This window comes from Mizuhopecten yessoensis, unplaced genomic scaffold (assembly GCF_002113885.1).
Source record: "Mizuhopecten yessoensis strain PY_sf001 unplaced genomic scaffold, ASM211388v2 scaffold2369, whole genome shotgun sequence".
NCBI lineage: Eukaryota > Metazoa > Mollusca > Bivalvia > Pectinida > Pectinidae > Mizuhopecten > Mizuhopecten yessoensis.
This window is the reverse complement of record NW_018404512.1, coordinates 676,667-683,417: the sequence shown is the minus strand read 5'-3', so window position 1 is coordinate 683,417 and position 6,751 is coordinate 676,667.

Sequence of the window (6,751 nt, the reverse complement as noted above, 5' to 3'; positions counted from 1 at the left end):
GTCTGCGTGCAGTTCGTACCTGCAGATGTTAGACCCAATCCATAACCAAGGGCTACGTCTAGCCCTTGGAGTTTTTCGAACAACACCTGTAAAAAGCCTGTACGTGGAAGCGAATGAACCATCCCTTTAAGACAGAAGAAAAACACTTGCATTACAGTTTGCAGCTCAATTAAAATCAAACCCTAAAAATCCTGCTTTCGACCAAGTATTCAACCCAAAATACCAAAACATATTTACGCAAAACCCAACACTTCTGCCAACATTTGGTATCCTAGTTTCAACTTTTCTGCAAGAACTCAACAAAAAGTTGACTGTCATAGCTGAATTTTACATATCTGATGTTCCTCCGTGGACCATTCAAACACCTGCTTTTAACTTTACATTACATGAGCGAGGGAAATCAAGTGTTATGCCCGAGGAACACAAATCCTCCACTCGGGAGTGCATTTCGAATTACCCTTCTCATACACAACTTTACACCGATGGTTCCAAAGAAGGTGAGAAAGTGGCAGCAGCCTGCTGTACTTCTTGCACTTCAGTTCGACTTCCAGACGATGCCTTCATTTTTTCTGCCGAAGCATGCGCCATTGGTTTGGCCCTCGACCATATCGATGAACACCGCATTAAAAAAGGCAATCATTCGTTCAGACTCTCTATCTGTCCTACAGAGTTTACAGTTACGAGATCCTAAAAACGCACTCGTACAAAACCTTTCTCTTCGAATATCTCGTATCTTAAAAAAAAGTCTAAAATAACTTTACTATGGATTCCGAGCCATGTCGGAATGAAAAGCAACGAATTTGTTGACAGGGAAGCAAAAAATGCGTTAAATCTCGAACAAACAAAGACCAAACTACCATAAACAGATTTTAAACTTATTATTCGTACAGTCATTCAAATCAAATGGCAACAACGCTGGTCTCTCGAGACCAGCAATAAAAAAAAAATACAACCGAAACTTAAAACATGTATTCTAAGTCGGCAAGGTCGTAGTGAGGAAGTTGTCCTCGCATGGCTCCGTACTGGCACACATATCCTACTCATTCGTACCTTTTAAAATGAGAAGATCCACCTTCATGCCACGCATGTGACACTCATTTACAGTGGAACATTTTTTACTAGAATGTTCCGATTTTAAACACATTCGTGATAACTACTTTCGAGTCCCGGATATGAAAACTCTTTTCCGTTCCGTGGACTCGAAGGCATTATTTAACTATTTGAAAGACATCGGTCTATTCTATAGACTGTGGTGTCTTTTAACCCACCTTGCCCTTTCTGACGTTATATATATCACATATTCCATATAATCTATTCGTTATCTCTGTTATTATTTTAACCCCCTTTTATTTTTAATTATCTACACAAACAATGCGAATGCTTTTAAATTGAACCTTTTTATCTGAATTTATCTTTGCTACTCACATGTTGTTTAAAAAAATAATCACCGTGGCCCTAAATGATCACAGCCGTCGATGGGCCGTCAAACCCGTTACACAAACAAACAAACAAATCTGTGCTAGTTAACGGTATATGTATGTATCTACTGTATTAGGTTATACACATATTATCTGTACTAGTTAACGTAATAGAGGATATTTAATGGTGTCTTCAGTAATACCAATATATTTCACGAGTGTGGCTAATATTTGATGTGTTTCACGAGTGCGTAGCACGAGTGAAAAATATCAAAATATTAGCCACACTAGCCTTCGGCTCGGGGTCTATGAGATATACAAGCCAAATTCATAGAATAGGCAGGAGCTAGTTTGGCTGGAGGCGGCACAGTACCTCACTTCCGGTCCTGACTTGGTGAGTGTTAGGTTAAGACATTATTAGGCATAGGAGCCGTCTTACAAACACTAGACTTATACAGTTAATATATATAGGATAGACGGCCCCTTCTCTAACCTATCCCCCTCTTCTACTCTTTTACTCCATACTTTATCCCTTCTACTCATTTTCTTTTCTGTTCTTCGTCTGTTGGATAACCGAACTACTCGGTAGTGAGGCGGACGTAAAACCTACCAATCAATCAATCAATCATATGAGCCTGTAGACACCTCCTAACCCAGATATAACTAATATTATCTACAGTATCACGTTATACACATATTATCAGTGCTAGTTAATGGTATGTGAACCTATCTACTTTATCACGTTACATACATATTATCAGTGCTAGTTAATGGTATGTGTACATATCTACTTTATCACGTTATACACATATAATCTGTACTAGTTAATGGTATGTTTATATATCTACAGTATCACGTTATACACATATTATCAGTGCTAGTTAATGGTATGTGTACATATCTACTTTATCACGTTACATACATATTATCAGTGATAGTTAATGGTATTTGTACATATCTACAGTATCACGTTAATTACATATTATCTGTGCTAGTTAATGGTATGTGTACATATCTACAGTATCACGTTACATACATATTATCTGTGCTAGTTAATGGTATGTGTATATATCTTCTTTATCACGTTACATACATATTATCTGTGCTAGCTAATGGTATGTGTACATATCTACAGTATCACGTTACATACATACTATCTGTGCTAGTTAATGGTATGTGTATATATCTTCTTTATCACGTTACATACATATTATCTGTGCTAGTTAATGGTATTTGTACATATCTACTTTATCACGTTACATACATATTATCTGTGCAAGTTAATGGCATGTGTACATATCTACAGTATCACGTTACATACATATTATCTGTGCAAGTTAATGGTATGCGTTCAAGCCCCTGCGTGATCACTGTAGTCACATATTTTAACATTATAACAAGGAATACTTTCGTTAAAATATTGTATGAATGAATAGTGAAATGAAATCACAATACTGACAGAAAGGAACATGTCAAAAGTTAAGTACGCTTAAAATTAATGAGATGATAACTCCTACATGAGTAGGAAATATCCGTCAAAGGTCACCCAGTCACAACTGAGAAACATATACGTGAAATGCTTAAAACCTTACAACGAAAATCCGATGAGGAAGTAATACATTCAATAAAAATACAGGACTATGGAGGAAGCACCAGCGACTTAACTTCTTAATTAAACATGCATGGACTCTGAGATTGTTATGCTGATATGGATTCTCAATGTACTAATATTTTCAAAAGATATGGTGATCAAAAATTAAAAATTAATTACCTTATGTCAACTAAGAAACTTTTCCAGTAATCTGAATCAAGATCTTTTTAAATCTCACATAAATTATGCCTCTGCCTTCTAGTGTAATTCTCCTGTTGAGGATAGTGATCACTTCTTCCTCCGCTGTTCCCTGTATACTAATCAAAGGCAACTGCTCATGATCCCGATTTCTACTCTTAATAATACTTTTCCGTTAAATACTCATACCTTTCTTTATGGATGTGAACGACTCGATATCAATATGAGACGCTTTTACAAGATTACACTTATGTATATATCAATTGTCACACGACCTTGCCAGCACAGAATCGTACGTTTAGTATGTGTTGTCCATCAGCACCATTTGGCTGAGGTTTGTATCATCTAGTTTATGTATCAACAATCGCAAAAAGAATATTAGCATGCAATTAGCAATTTATATATAATACAACATATGTTTTGTCATTACTACAATATGATGTGTGTAACTGTTTATTACTGAGAGGCCCTATATTAGGAGAGGGCGTCCATAGGCTTTGCCTGTTGCCCAATGCCTTTGTATATAAGACCTGAACAATGAACATTCTGATAGTTTCCGATTAATAAATCGATAGAACAATGTATGATCTTGTTCAATCCTTTAATTTATTTCTAAAGTTGAAAAGGTACACTTTTACTGCACAAAATATGTGTCCTTTGTACGTATAACTACGATATTAGTATTTTTATGAATGGCGCAATGATGGAGTGTTTTAAATCTTTCGCAAGCGTTACGACCCGCCAGTATAGTTGAGCCGGAGATTTAAACAGGCTTGTTTAAACGTTTATTAGGTCATGTGTAGATCTTCCCTAACCGTCGGGAATATGTCCATGCCTTCTGTTCTAAACTCACGTGTAGTGCTTAAATTCCCAATGTAAAAAGACTTGGTTACTGACGATTATTCAAGTGTGACAGGTGAAAACCTTTTAGTATTGTTTGGGGGAAAGTAGTACTTCGTGTATGACGTATTCAAAATATGTTCTTATTTTCTTGGTCTATCACTTGTAAGACAGTAAACACAAACCAATAAACAAGTGTGTTACAAAAAGTATTGATTTATTGAAACTTATGGAAGTCAAACAAAGTTAACATGTACTACACCATATGGCTACTTCGTCAATTTAAACTCCTCAGTGAAACTAAAGGTCGAAAGAGTGAAAAACTTATCTGAGGTGTTTCAAAACAGATGTAGAAAGATAGCAAAATGGCAACCAGACTTCTGTACTACGTTACAAACGTACATCTTCTTGCATAACAGATAATCAATTATAAACGAACACAGTTTTTATTTCGTGTACACAATGTCAAAATATATTCTAACTACAGTAACAGCCGCCCTCCGGGTCTGATAGTCCACCAGAATATTCCACCATCGTGCGGCGTAAAACACGAAGGAAACACCTATTCAAACATTGCATTAGTCATTGTAGAACACCAATCAAATCAAACATGTTAACCTAATATAGTGATTATTGGCTGGTTGATTCTATTGTTGGACTATCAGTCCCCGAGGTAGGCCTAAAACGTGTAACTGACATTCATTCTGGCAGGGTTTATATGAAGTACGTATTTAAGCATAACTATATGTGGTAGTCAAAAGTTATTAATTTGTAACCTAAGAAATAAAAATGAAAATAACATTTCGATGAACTTTATGCAGGTCCGTGTATATAAGCTTTTGTTTTGTAATAGCCATTACCGGACTAAATTTTTGTAAGTGTATGTTTATAAACATGACGCGGAAGGTTATGGTGAGGATTTGGATGTGATAAGGTCTAAACCTTTCCCCTTTCACTGTATTCTACACATGTTTCGGAATATTCACTATTTACCTTCACTACCATTGTAGAGTCCTTAATGAACGAAATAGCCATCTAACGCAGTATCATGCCAAATACGTGTTGCTTATTGTGTTGAATAAATAAGTAAATAAAAACATAAATAAATAAATAGGTGTTTCATTTCTGCATATTTCAAGTGATAACTTTACATCACAAGTTGGTTGGGTCTGCCGGTGGACAACATCTATCACCCCCGAAATTTGGCCGCAGCATTGGAGCCGAGATTTACTCAGTCATGGCTTCCGTGAAATACTATTACAAAAATAACATGTTTAGAACACTTCAGATCTCGATTTTTATTCCTTAAATCTACATTACCATAAACAAAAACTAAATGACCAGACATGCCATACAAACGATGCACTTAAAATTTGCTTTAGGCAAAAAGCACCAAGATGGTGTTAGAGCAGAGAAGTCAACAAGAGGAATGCAGTTAGGCATCAGGATTTCATACTGATGGTCATCAGCTTGAAGGCTGGTAATAATGTGTATGTGCCTACGGGAATGGGTTGCTGGGCTAGTGTATGTTATTGCGGACGGCTTAAATCGAATCGAATTAGTGGTGAAGAGTGTCATAGAGATATCGTCCTAGTAGGTATGGAGAAAAAAGATAGAATGGCGACGAGGAGCATTGTATTTCATTATACTTTACTTGACTGATGACCTCAGTCGACGCTCTTCTGAAGCACAAAGAAAGGCGAAACGTGTGAGTCATTAGTGCACGCAATGGCTATATGACGCAGTAGCATGTTCATTTTAACATTCTTTTCATTTTCAAACAGAATTTTAATAAGAGTTTTGTTTTTTTCCAACTCTACTAGTTTTGTTTAGAAAGGAAAGCTTAACCTGTTAGACGTGCGAGGTGTTGTTGTCCTGATTTTACAAAACGTTTACCATTTAGAGTAAGTCTTGGTCTACCTGTCATTAAACGGCGTACACGCATTGTGTCTCTATCAAATGCACAAGAAAACTTCGGGCAGTAATTCTCCATTGTGAGTGTTAAAGTTTGACCTTGTTTGCATGAACATGTTTGCCATACCTTACACAGCCACGTCACGATGTCTGACGTCACATTTAGTTCATAAATTCGTCCCTTTCCTGTTTGAAACATGTGAAGTTGTGATTTTGCAGGGTAGGAATTTCAAACTTTTAACGTATAATCTACGATCAGATTAGTATCTACATGTCACATGTATACCACTGAATCGTAATATATCCTGTCCTTTAATATCAACTCTTTCAAGAATATTACAACATCTGACACGTTTGAACTGTATGCATGTACATGTATACAAAGTCTATTTTGTAACAGATTTACCTGCAATACTGTTGCTCCTTCTTGTGTGTTGAATCCGTTCGGTGAGTCACATGTTCGTAGTAAACCTCGGCTCTTATTTTCTGTTTATTATCCAGATGTTTCTCTTGCATTACATGTTTGTAACCTCGCCATTGTAGCTGATGAGTGATATGTTATGTATTTTCATGTCTTGTTCACTATGTTTGGTATTTTTTGGGGGGATTTCTATCATCATTAGGTCGTTGTTGCATATGAAGGACAGCAGGTGCATTAAAGATCCATTAATACAGAGCTCTCTGGCATTTTATCGAAATGATTTGTAGATAAAAAAAAAAATAGTGGATGAGGAAGATCGACAAGACTGGTCTGCAAGGAAAGTTCCATGCTATATGAGGTTCATTTGAC